We start from the raw sequence: 13,309 nt of genomic DNA, 5'->3' as shown, positions 1-13,309 counted from the left end.
GGGCCCAGCGTCAGGTCCCAGAGCTGCACACCGATGGGAAAGGTGCAACCTCACAGCATCGCGGCAAGTCTTCCAGGCCTGTCTGCAGCTCTTCCTGTAAGCAGAGGCCTTTTCCTGTGTTTGAACTCACCACCAATGGCTGTCCTACCAAAGGTAAACAGCAGCAGTCTAAGCAAACTACCCTTTTTCCAAAAGAAAGCTTTTAACTTTTCTTGTGGAGGAGGCAGAAGGGGGTTGTTTGAGGACTGGGTGGAGGAGGACAGGGAGGAGGTGAGACCAGAGGAAACACAAGTGACCCCAAGCCCTGCCCTGTGTGTTTTTCCTTTCTTTCTTTCTTTTTTTTCTTTTCACCTCCCTCATTATTTTTGGCTGGCTCCTTTGTGCAAGCTGCCTTCTATTCACTGACAGCTGCTTTGAACATCAGGCGTATCAGGTCATCTGCCAAGCTGTGCGCCTCTGGTCACATCACCCTGAGGCCTCTGGTTTGTCAGCTTCAAAGCACTTCACAAGTGGTGACTTGCCTCCTTCAGGGTGAGTGTTAAAAGAAGGGGAAGCCTGGAAAAACTCATGACACCTCTGGAATGAAGGCTAGAAGCTTCTATCATTTGAGAGAAGAAGAAATCAGGACCAAAGAAGAGAGGTGAAGCCTACTGCCAGGCCTTGTGGCCAGTAAGTGGAAAGATGGGGAGCCAGGTCTCCTCATGTTTAGTCCCAGGGGGTTCTTCCTGGTCCTTGCATTTAAAACCATGTTTCTCACGGAGTCTTGGCTTCCTCAAAGATGCCTGAGCAATGATGGCATTTGAGAGGGGATGGGGGAAGGAAGGGCTAAGAAGAATGCCTAATGGATGGTATACTACTCTCCCCTCTAATGGACCTTCTTCTCTTTGGTCTCATTCATTCATTCATTCATTCATTCATTCAACAAATGTCTATTGAGCAATTTCCACATGCCAGGTAACTTCTAGACACTAGAGATACAACAATGAATCAGCAAAGTCTGGGTTCCCATGAACTTAATAATCTCTCGTCTGTACTAGCTTCTAAGGAAGATTATGTTTTTGATAAAATGGTTCTGTTAGTTCGTTTCTCCTTTTAAAAAATAAAGGATTTCCCAGATCTAGCTTTCGAAGCATTAACTGATATTCACCAAGCACTCACAACACTAAGTGCAGATTTTGCCACTACACACAAAAATTAGTTGCTCATCTTCCAACCCCTGGCAATTTGAAACCTATCAAAAAAAGACACCTAAAAAGAAAACTTGCCCCACTCATTGACAAATGTAGGAGAGAAATACACAAAAAAATAAATGATACAGATGGTTAGCTGAACTCTCATAGTCTGTTATACCCATAGCAGGGGTCACTAGTACATTCTCTGCTCAGGTATCCCAGGAAGAATGCAGTAAGTATGTGAATACTTTAAAAACTGATCCCCTTTGTTTGGTGGTGGAGTGGAAGTGGTTGGAGCAGTTAATAGCTTTGTGGAGTTTCAGAGTCAAACTGCAATTCCCACCAGTAGCTATTCTCACCTGGGATTTTTGCTTTGGAAATTTCAGGTCAAAAGTAAACTAGCAGCCTCTTTGGTGCTAATGTATTAATTATCTTTCAGGATGTAACAAATTTCCCCCAAACCTAGGGGCTTAAAAACATTTATTACCTCATGCATTCTATGGGTCAGACATTCATGAAGAGTTTAGCTGGGTGATTTGGCTCAGGAGCTCTCATGAGACTGCCTTTGGAATGTGGCATCTGAAGGCTTGACTGGACTGGATGGTCCACTGCCAAAATGGTACACTCACAGGGCTGTTAGAGGAGGCCTCAGTTTCTCTTCATGTGGCTCTTTCCAAAGGTTACTTAAGCATCCTAATGATATGGCAGTTGGACTGCTTCCCTCAGAGGAAGCAATCTGAGAGAGAGTGAGGAGAGCTCAGAGTCTCTTATGACCAGTCTCTCCTGTCCCTCCCTTCCCAGCACATCTGCCTTATTCTATTTTTAGAAACAAATCACTAAGTCTAAGTGATTAGATCTCAAAGGAGGGAAAAATTAGTTCCCATCTTCTCTTAAAGAGAGGAATATCAAAGGCTTTATAGACATATTTTAACTGACATCATTTAAAACCATCAAATTTAGGTTCCTTTTGCATATAAAATTTAATTTTTCTCGTAGAATCTTAAATCACATTTTATGTGATTTTATATATATTTTAAAAGCAAAACCACCATACCATTATCAATCCCCTTGAATTAATTACTCCTTAATATCTTTTAAAAGCAATGTTTTCAATTTTAAAATCTGAAAATCAAGAGATTCTACATCAAAATTCAGATTTCTTATTTTTTATGATTTTTATTATTTTTTTTATAATCCAGTTACATTAGGCCTATGTTCTCACATGGTCACAAACTACCTTAGATGGGACATGGACCCTTTGATTTGCCATGCTCCCCACTATACCCTCTTGTATTACGCATGGGGCACTGATCTGTGTTACCTGCTTGGTTAATTTAATATTTGGGTTTACTGATGATCTAGGTCCAAGGAGGCTGAAAGCTGTAGCAATGGGGTTGAGGAAGAGAAAAGCCTGACCAGACTGCGTGAGCTGGATCCCAGAAGATCAGGAAATGAGACAGGTTGTAGGTTTTCTTAGAGTAGCAGCAACCTTGGATCTCACCCATGTAGGGCTGTAGAGATGACAAGGGTCACCCGAGATCTGAGCTTTAGTTAATATGGTCTTGGAAGATTTGGTGGACATTTCTGTACAGAACTTGGCACGGAGGGCCTACAGCCATGAGTGGAATCAGCCACCGCTGAGGGGACCATGAACCAGCCAACATACATCAAGTCTCAGTGCTGTTCCTATGACTGTTAAAGTTACAGTCTAAGGTGGGGCCTGAGAGCCATGAAAAGTGATGATACAGAATTGCTAGCCAGCATTATCAAAGAGAGGGCACTCTCATCATATTTAATTTATAAATGTAAAGTTATTTCTTGTCTCTTGCATGCCACAGCAATATACAATCTTAGGATGTTTGGAGAGAGCTTATTAAGTGGAGAAAAAGGTCTTTGTGACCACTTTGGAGGAAGACCAAAAAATGAGCTCTACTGGATTGTAGAAATGAATACTGGAGGAGAATGCTTGCCCACCTCTAGCAAGATAATGAATCTGCAGGTGTTTGTTTGTTTTTCTTAACACAATGATTGCCATTATGTAAATTAACAATGCCCACTTGGGGCCCTTGGGTGGCTGAGTTGGTTAAGTGTCCAACTCTTTATTTTGGCTCAGGTCATGACCCCAGGGTCGTGGGATCAAGCTCCACGATGGGCTCTGTGCTGAGCATGGATGCCTGCTTAAGATTCTCTCTCTCTTTCTTTCTTCCTTTCCCCTGCACACATGCATGCTCTCTCTCTCTCTAAAATTAAATAAAATGTTTTTAAAAATGCCCATTTGCTTGTATCAGATATTCAGAGCTCAGAATGCATGTTCCCGTATAAAGCACATGTTCCTTGGTGATTAATTCCACAGGCCAGTTCTTAAGACCCATAATATGCTGGAACTGAACCACAGTGCTATGAATCTACCACATACAACAGACTTTCCTTAGAAAATTCCAGCCTGGATTCCAACGTGGAATATCTAGAGCACATTTCCCCCAACTGTAGTAGTTCAAACACGGAATTGCACTCCATCCCTCAAACTGACCACTCTTGGGCCAGGTCTGAGGATGCCACTGGTTTTCAATGACAGCACTGGTTATATCCTAGAGGAAGAGGAACTCTGTTGGGTAAATGTTAAGAAATTTAGGCATGGGGTGGGTGCCTGGGTGGCTCAGTGGGTTGAGCTTCCGATTCTTTATTTCGGCTGAGGTCATGATCCCAGGGTCATGGGATCGAGCCCCGTGTCGGACTTCACCCTGAATATGAAGTGTGCTTAGGATTCTCTGTCTGTCTGTCTGTCTGTCTCTCAAATTAAAAAAAAAAAATCAGGCACATGGATACACCTTAGGACAGTGACAGCAAGACAAGCAGACCAGGAGGCTGCAGTGGAGCAGGGCAGGTAAGTAGTCAGCTTCGGAGGCTCTAGATATTGAGGATGAGGGGTGGGGACATGGTAGAAGGTGCTGCCATTCAAAGGTATGTATATTTCATGAGTCAACTGTTTTTATGCCAGGCACTAGCAATATTCATTTTCCAACACATTCTTTTCACACAATGTATCAGGATAACTCTCAAATGTTATCATCCCATGACCTCTCTAGGCATTAAGATGTCCACTGCATCTCCTGATAAACTCTTAATGGCATGATCAGGTTTAGACTAGACTTTACAAGTGTTCATCTGCTTTCACTCTTGCCCCTCTAAAATCCATTCTTTGCACTGTGATCAAACTAGGATTTCTGAATCCAAATCTGAGTATGTCCTTCCTCTGTGTAAAATCTTCAATGATTTCCCACCCATCTTAGCATCAAGTTCAGAATCAGACCTACCAGGCTTCTCTTTGCATAAGCTGCCATCTCCCCATCTTTGCCTGGCACATGCCTGCTCAATCTTCATGTCTCAATTTTTTAAAAATATTTTTTTGTCATTTTCTTAGGAGGACCTTCCTTGACCTTTTGTCCAGATTTAGTACCTGATTTTAAGCTCTCCTAACTCCTGTATTTCCTCTTCAGAGAACTGACTACAACTGTATTTACATATTCAGGTGCCATTGGTTCAATTTGTTTGATATGTGTCTCCTCTACCAGGCAGCAATATCAAGAAGCACATTAACCACACCTAGCAAAGAGCTTACTGGTTCATAAGACATGCTCACAAAATGACTTGAGAAGGAGGTTCTGTGCCCTGCATTGTTACCTTTTATGTTATAAAACATGTTATTCTCCAATTTGAAGGACCATTCATTGAGTTGTTACTATGTGCCAGGGAGTGTTTGTTTAGAGGGCAGGGCAAGTTAGCTTTGTGGTAAAAAGAATAAGGATTCTAGGCCAGAATTCCCTGGGTTTGAAATCTTACTAATTATGTGATATTGGGGGAGTAGACTTCTCCATGTCTCAGTTTTCCTCATCTATAAAAAAAAGAAGAGGGAAAGGACAATAATAGCACCATTAAGTTATGACATGTAGTATGTTTAAAAGGGTGCCTGGTACATGGTAAATATGTGAAAGACCTGAGCTATTCTTCTTTACCCCTAATACTATGAAAACTAGGAATAATGTTATTATATCCTCTTGTCAAATTGAGGAAAATAGAAGCATAAAAAGACTGTGTTTAATAACTTGTTTAAGTAAATATTTCGTTATTATTTTTGCATGCTAAGAAAAAACTAAAAAGGAAGAAATGAATATTCTCACATTTTGAGAGTTGAGACTTGGAGGATATGGGACTTGGTGAAGACAAAGGGAATAAATCAAAGGAACCAAGGAAGTTTGAAAGCAATTTCAGGGGGTGCCTGGATGGCTCAGTTGGTCTGACTCTCGATCTCTGCTCAGGTCATGATCTCATGGGAATGTGGGTTCAAGCCCTGCATTGGGCTCTGCGCTGACAGTGTACAGCCTGCTTGGGATTCTCTCTCTCCCTCTCTCTGGTCCTCCCCCCCGCATGTTCTTTCTCTCTCAAAATAAATAAATAAACTGAAAAAAAAAAGAGAGAGAGAGAGAGAGACAGAAGAAAGCAATTTAGGCCCAGGACTCGGCCCTGTCTTCTGCACATTAATAGGATAAAATTTAGCATGTCCAGGACAATCTCAGAGTGGGGAGAACAAATCCACTTTCCACAGAATGTCGATGGGAGAGGGGAAGTCGATGGAGTCTGACTCAGAGTAGCATCTCCAGGCTCCAGGAGGAAGTCAGCTCTGTGGCTCCCAAGTCCCTCTAAAGCTGTTCAGGAACGCTGCCAGTGTCTCCAATGGTATCACATCCTCAAACTGAATCTATTTGAGTTAAAAAAAAAATCTATGCCATGCATCCCATGGGAGAGGAAGCAAATGCCAAACAAACAAATAACCCAAGCAAAAAGGTTGTGAATCACTGGTGGATAATCATCCTGGAGAGAGGTGATTCTTATATCAGACTTTTTAAAAGACATCTGGCAGGGACAGGAAGTCCTGGCAGCCCATTTGTAATGGTGCCCAACTAGAAACAACCCACACATCCATCTTCAGTAGAGTGGATATATAAATTGTGGTATTGTCACAGAGTGAAATACTCTCTAGAAAGAGAATGAAACATACCTACACTCTACAATAGGGCTGAATCTCAGGAATATTGAGGCAACGAAACCCAAAACAAAAAACACAATATGGTATCATCTGTTATGTAAATTCAAAACCCAGTAATTCACATCTGCATCAGGTGTGATATGTCAGAGCCACATGACCCCTGAGAGGAGGTAGTGGCTGGAGTGCCATGGGGTGGGGGCAGGTCTTCTGTTTCTGTCACTCAGGTATGTTCATTTTGGAAGTTCACTGACACGTACACTTATTTTTGGTGTGCTGTCCTGACCCTATGTTATATTTCAGTCCACCCTTCATTTCCTCACCCTCTGTGATTGGGGTTAAGTTAGTCCTGCGGTGAACAGATAGCCCTAGAGTTTGGGATAATCAGAAGCTGGAGAAGTACCAAATAGGATGCTTCAGAAGTGGGAAGCCATTTTGAGGAGACCTCATATTTCTGCACTGCTGGTTCTGACTTCTGAGTCACTGCTTCGGCCTCACCAAATTTCATATCTTGGTTTTTTTCCTTGTCCTCCGATCCAGTCACAGGCTCTTACAGTCTTCTTTCTACTCAAATGATCTCTATGATATCCAGAGCAACATGGGGCTTACCTGAGAGGTGAGTGACCAGACCATATTCCATTTCTGCACATGTCTCCTCAGTCGTTTCTAGTACAAACATCCACTCCCTTCACTTTTAGTCAAAATCCGAAGGAGCCGTGAGACAGCGGGGCAGTAAGTAAGCTTCACCAGCTTGAGTGACCTGATTAGAAATCTCTCCTGTGAAACCTAGTGGGAGGGGCTCAGGAATTTCAGCTTCTAGACGCCCGGTGGGTGATTTTACAAGGGCCACAGGGTGACTATCCGCGGGCTGGGCAGAGCAGGGAAGGAGGGGAAAGTCTTTCCTAGGAGGCTCACAGGCAGGGTTACGACGAGGTACACGAATGGAACGGCGTGTCGCAGGCAGGGCTGAGAATTCTCTTTTGAAAACTGTGGCCGATGTATTACGAAGGCGTGAGCCGCTTCCCAGTGTCTTGAAAACGTTAGAAATCGCCTTCCAGTCTGTCCAGAGGTGATGTCGCCAGACCCCGACTGGATGCCGCCCCGTCACATCAAAGCTGCGCAGCGGTGTGGACGGCACGGGCCCCCGTCCAGTCCGGCCTGTCTTTGGGCGGGTCAGCCGGCTTGGAGCAAACAACAGGCCTCAACGTGACAGTTCCCACATTCTGTGCACTGGAAAGGGAAATCCTCTGGACTCTGACTGGGCTCCTGGGGCTCAGCCCTGGCCTCGCCTGAGGCTGCAGGAGGAACAACAATACGCAAAGGGTGCCTGTAGCTCTCACGATTCTTCGATTCCAGTCTTCGGGTGATCAGACACTTGCTCCTTCCTGCAAGAATTCTGTAACCTGAGCGTCCTTGTTCCTTCACGGCCCCTCACTCCCTCTGCTGACTGATGCCACAGACACCCAGCCCAGCCTCTCCCTACTTCTCCTCACTCACCCTCACCTCACTCCCACCTACTTCCACTTTCTACCGACCATCTCAGCAGAGGGCTCCCTCGGCCTCACGATCACTCACAGGTTTGCACCCAGGAGAGCTACTCCATTCCCTCCCGCTCTTCTTTTGTTCTCCTAGATTTTCATTGTGAGCTTCCTTCCCATTTCTACAAAGGCAGGGTACAGAGGAAGGCCAGCAGGGGGCAAAGGGCACTAGAGCTGACTCAGGAGACAGATGAGCCTGTTGGCTTTTGCCACTGATGTGTGTGGCCTTGGGCGAGTGGTACAACGGACGCCTCTCTGGGCGTGAGTCTTCTCATCTGTACGTGGGGCTGGGGGAACCCGTGCCAGAAATCCTTAAGTTGTGCCAGAAGCGGTGCCATGGGGAACGCAAGGAACAACTCCATTCCGGCTCTTACCAACCTACTGAGTAACAGTCTCTCTATGTCCTCTTTGATATACACACACATATTCAGACAGATAGAGAGATACAGACAGATAGAAAGATAGATAGATAGATAGATAGATAGATAGATAGATAGATATAGATAAATACACAGAGAGATGACAGACGGGGGAAGAAAACTGTGGGGATAAAAGAGTAACCTTATTGACCACAGAACCCAATAAATGCCTTTCAAAGAGACTGAATCAGAATCTCTCTTTCCCTGAATTCACTTTAATTGCTCCTTGGCATCAGGTATGACTCTCCACCCCACTTTTTTTTTCACAATTGAGTGAAAGAAGGAAGTACCTTAAAGTTGGTTTTTCTTCTGCTGCCACAAAGGTCCACATAACTGCTGGTTCCTGTTTGTGGTGAAAATGGTCTTAGCCAGATGAATGGAGGGCACAAGACACACGGCACAATCAGAGCGCAACTACTCTAAACAGAGCTCATGCCACCCGTTGGACTGCCAAGCACCGTTAAAACTTGTTAAAGAACATTCCATGTTTTCTCTCCTTCTAGTTCTTTCTCAGCCTCCCCGTCGCTTTTCAAAAACTGTGGCTGACTTCTCTAAGACTAGGCTGCTTCACAGTATTTTGAAAACAGAAATTGCCTTTCAGTTTTTCCAGAGATGACTAAATCCCACACGAGATAGTTATGTCCAACAGCAGTGTGGCAAGTTGCTTTTTTTTTTCTTTTTGAAAACATCAGCAAAGATGGAAGCTTTGACTTGGCCCACTGCATAAAGTTCGGTGACCAGTGCATAAATCGGCTGTTTGTTCCTGGAAGAACTCTAAGGCTCTAGAATCATGCTCAAAAATTGCAGCAACACTGGTGTTTCAAAGAGCCCAAGAAGAGCCAAACATCCTGGCTGACCGTCACCCTGCCCAGCCTCACAGGCTGGAGGATTGCCTCAGTTAGCACAACAGACCAAACGTTCCCTTGCTCAGAGGCAACATGACATGATTTGTTCCCTTTTGGCCGTGTCAGTTCTGCAAACAAGATACCAGAGGCTGCAAGCTCAGGAGAGCCTGCCTTTCTGGAACACCATTTGTTTGGACAGGACAGGCCAGTAAGGCTTTTCATCTCTTTAAAGCTCTTAGGGCAGAGAGCATATTTGAGGAATTCCTTTTTTCAAAGATTTTTTTTTTTTTGCCCCTTCCAACATTTTGTTTAAGAGAAAATGAGATGTCTATCTTCTGTTTCCTTATTTTTTTTCAGGAAAGCAAAGGGTTGTTGACTTCCTCCCTCTCCCCTCCCTTCCTTCCTTCTTCCCGAAGGTACTCATCTGAGAAAAAGAGAACGAAGTATTGTTCCTGTTCTTTCTTAAGTCATTTGAAACATTGTCCCTGCGAGTTCTTTAAGTTCCCTGCAATCTGTACACAAGAGAAAGAGGGAGAGAGAGAGAGGGAGAGAGACAGAGAGCAAGGGATCAGGTAAAGCACTGGGGTTGCTGCAGCCATTCAGACTCAGGAGCTGGTAAGTTACCCATGCAATCATTTCTACTTCCATTTCAATGTCCCCGGGATGGATACTGACGTGGGCACCTTCAATGGAAAATACCTTGCTGGGTAGAATCCTTAATCAAATGGTATGACTGATGGATGACCCAGAATTTAAGCTTTTACTTTTTTTCTTAAGAGAATACTGATGCTTTGCAGAGCTGAGGCTGGCAGAACGGGAAATAAAATTGCACTGGGGCTGAGGAGGACAGGGCGTTAAAACTGATTTTTGGCACAGATAACATGGCCGGGTTAACTAGGAGCCCTGGAGTGTGTGATGTGTCTCACTGGAGAATTCACTCCTTCTCAGTGCTGTATCCTGGGAACCTTAGGAGGGTGTCTGTTAACAACTATGGTTTGCTCTGGGACTTTTGTCACTCATTGTCTAGACTGAGGGTAGCCTTCTCTTGTTCTTTTTTTTTATATTCAAGACCACCCCTCCCCCGCCCCCGCCAAAGGAATGTTAACGTATAACTGTTATTCTGCATCACTGAGGCTGAAGGAAAATAGAAGAGAATGTCACTTTGAATTGTACTGTGTGGGGGAGTGCTTACGTGTTCAGGTTCCACATGCGGACTGAATGTACATTTTATTATCCACTGTTGATGGAAGATGTCATCTGCCACACGAAAGGCGGCAAAGATTTGGGGTCACAGAGCTTTAGTTTTGGACAACCACATGTGACTAGAATAGGAAGACTAAGATTGATCTCCTCTTACAGTACAAGTGAAAAACTAAGCTACAGACGCAGTTGAAAAATATTCACCCAGCACCTGGTTTTCCATAGCAAACTGGTCAAGCTTATGCAGACAACTAGTTTTTGAAAGTCTAACTTGCCTCAATTAAATTTGTCAGAAAGGATAACATTACCAAAAACTCATGATGGCAAGCCATGAGGGAGCCAAGAGCACACTGGCAAAAGAGGCCAGCAAGGTCAATTGGAAAGACAACGTGTCTTTACTCATATTAATCATTTAATTCAGAGAGGTGTTGAATGGGTGAAGGACAAAATCATGCAGAGTTTTTTTAAATATTAATTTCTATAATATTTAGGGATTGAAGTAACCTTGGCTTGGAAGAGTGTGATAAAAGCAACTAGTTTCTCATTTATAAATTAATTTGGCCAGACCGTGTATTAACCATAATCAAGTAATTCATCTTTAGTCAAAACTGAGCCATCATCTTAACAACAGGGAGAATAGAGGATACAACCAGGCTGTTGTGCAGGTTTTGTTCCATTAGTCAGACTTCTTTTTTCTTCTCCTTTTTTTAAGAGGCTTTCTTTAAGAGCACTATAAAGTGAGCAATTTAAGAGAGCTATGATCAGCGTCTGCTTGCTAGAGGATGCAAAATGGTTCTAAGAGCACTTGAACATGCTTTCCAGGCCCCTACCACCTACCCTAGCCACCCGTTTCATAGATCTTCAGGTCAAAAAGTAGGCAGGACTGACACACTGGGGCATTTTGCATCTTTTTTGTCAGCCACTGTGCCCCTGTGGAAAACTTTTGGTTGCGATCTTGACTTGGTTCTTTCAGTTTCATTTTTTCTTGATAACGTATTTAATTTTGTGCTCAATTAAAACAACATCATAGAAAGCTCTGTAGTTTTGGTTACCGAATAAAAGCATCAGATGGAACATGGTGTGACAAAAAAAGTGACAGTAGAGTCACATGGACTAAAGACAAGTGAGGCAAAAGGTGGGCATGATGACATTGGTGCAAAAAACAGCCCCACTTCTAGCATGCGTCTTCACTGTGGCCCCGGAGATAAAGGATCTCAGGATGTGTTCTTTAAAAGAAAAATATATATTCATTATTTCCATTTAAGTTGTTAAGCCTTTGCCATGAGAATATGTGTTTGATGCTGGGGGGAAGAAATTCAGATCCCTAAAGAAAAAAGCCATTGAGTCATTTAGTCTAGTTGCTACCAATCTGTCTCCACTCAATTGCAAGGAGTGAGTTAGCCTGTGTGGAAACTTCCACTGTGTGATTCTTCTTTGGGGTCATCAGAGGCTCTTTTGTGATAGCATTAGGGGAACTCCAGCGTGGAATGATCCAGAATTTGACACAAAGAAGATTTCGTTATTTGTGCCTGAACTGTGCCTATAATAAAATTACAAATTTGTCAAAGAAATGTTAGATTATGTTAGGATGTGTCCTATAGGCCTTTGTGTTGGGATGTGAATCAAATTGGAGAAAGCAGAACATCAAAAGCATAGACTCTGTTGTCATACAAATTCGGGTTTGAATTCCAGCTCTGTCATTTACTGACCACAGGCCTTTAGGACAGCTTATTCACTTCTCTAAGCCTCAGTTTCCTCAAAGGTAAAACTGCACCCACATAATACAGTTGTGGGGATTAAATAAGATTATTTATGCAATGCATTAACCATGGCAATTGTTGACAATGCATGGCAAAGATTAGGAGTCAATCAATGTCAGTTGTAATTTTTTAAGTCAGGTACTAATACTTGAGGGTGCTGTATTTTTTTAATGCTGATAATAGAATACATCCTTTGTAATTTGCGTTATTATCTTTGATCAATACTATGCCGAAGGTCTATCAGAACAAAAGTATTCCTCATAGCTTTAGAGTTGGACACATATTTAGTGAAGGTATCCTGAACCCTAAGTTCTTGTAAAACAAAGGAAGGTAGAGTTTAATGCTTTGATGTTCATCTCCGCTAATGGCAGAAACACCAGATTTAGTTTCATTAAAATGCCAGCTGTGTTCAACAGAGCTCAATGCAGGGGAAAGGTTGCCTTGGAATAAAAGTTTTCAACCTAGACGAATGTTCGAAAAGACTGCAACTATGCTGTAGATGTTTATTCTCCCTTTCACCTATTTCCCCCAGCTCTTGAGCTCTGGTCATTGGTGACCTTTTCCCTGGCCCTGGAGGGCTGGAGACATGTTTTTTGGAGACCACTGTGGCAGTTCCACGATTCAGCTAGACAGAAAGGACTTGAAATGACACATTCTCTCCCTACTGAGGGCAAAGCACACTCAGTGATCTCTCTCCCCAAACATTTTAGTAAAGAGCCACTTAGCTTCACACAGATAAAAAGAACACCACGATCACCAATAGTGTGTGTGTGGCTGGAGGTGGGGGTGGTGGGGTGGGAGGTGTGGTTCATTTAACTGCTATTTCGCTGACTCTAAACTTTAAAACCTACAGGCTGATTAGTTTGTCAATACTAATGATACTTTAACTTAGGTCTTGGTTAAACTTCCGCCTCCACTTTCCAGAAGAAAACATGCAACCACAACAACAACCAGAAATCTATCACTAATGACGTAAAACTTTGAGGTTCTTTTGTTGGACTAAGAGGTTTTGGTATAATATAGATTTGTTTGGAAAACTTAATCTTCGGAGAACAAATTGAAGTTGAGTTGTTCTACACTGTTGTGCAAAAGGTATCTTCTAATGTGGCTTAGTGTAGTGGAACAAGGAGTAGACTGGGAGTCACAACACGGTTGTTCTGTTCTGGTCTGACCTCTACCATTCTCTGTATGTGTGACGTGAAAGGTTTCTTTACTGGCTCAGACCTCAGTTTTCTCGTCTGCAAAATGATGAATTCTCACGGTGGTCTGTGTGTGTTCACTGTGTATCAGAATTCACCTGGGGGGTGGTTTCCACTCTTCTCCCCTGCTCGCTG

At 43.2% G+C, this 13,309-nt stretch overlaps 1 protein-coding gene across 1 annotated transcript in view; it reads left to right on the top strand.

Annotated features, from left to right (window-relative positions):
* The first annotated feature begins 9,508 nt into the window (after positions 1 to 9,508).
* The window catches only part of ZNF366 (zinc finger protein 366), a 71,798-nt gene continuing 67,997 nt past the window's right edge, over positions 9,509 to 13,309 (top strand). The window contains exon 1 of the mRNA XM_047871227.1: positions 9,509 to 9,630. The gene's annotated coding sequence lies outside the window, so the exon portion shown is untranslated. The remainder of the gene's footprint in view (positions 9,631 to 13,309) is intronic.

This window comes from Prionailurus viverrinus, chromosome A1, assembly GCF_022837055.1.
Source record: "Prionailurus viverrinus isolate Anna chromosome A1, UM_Priviv_1.0, whole genome shotgun sequence".
In the NCBI taxonomy this organism is placed as follows: domain Eukaryota; kingdom Metazoa; phylum Chordata; class Mammalia; order Carnivora; family Felidae; genus Prionailurus; species Prionailurus viverrinus.
Note: the sequence above shows the minus strand (reverse complement) of the source record. Positions and strands in the feature narration are given on the sequence as shown.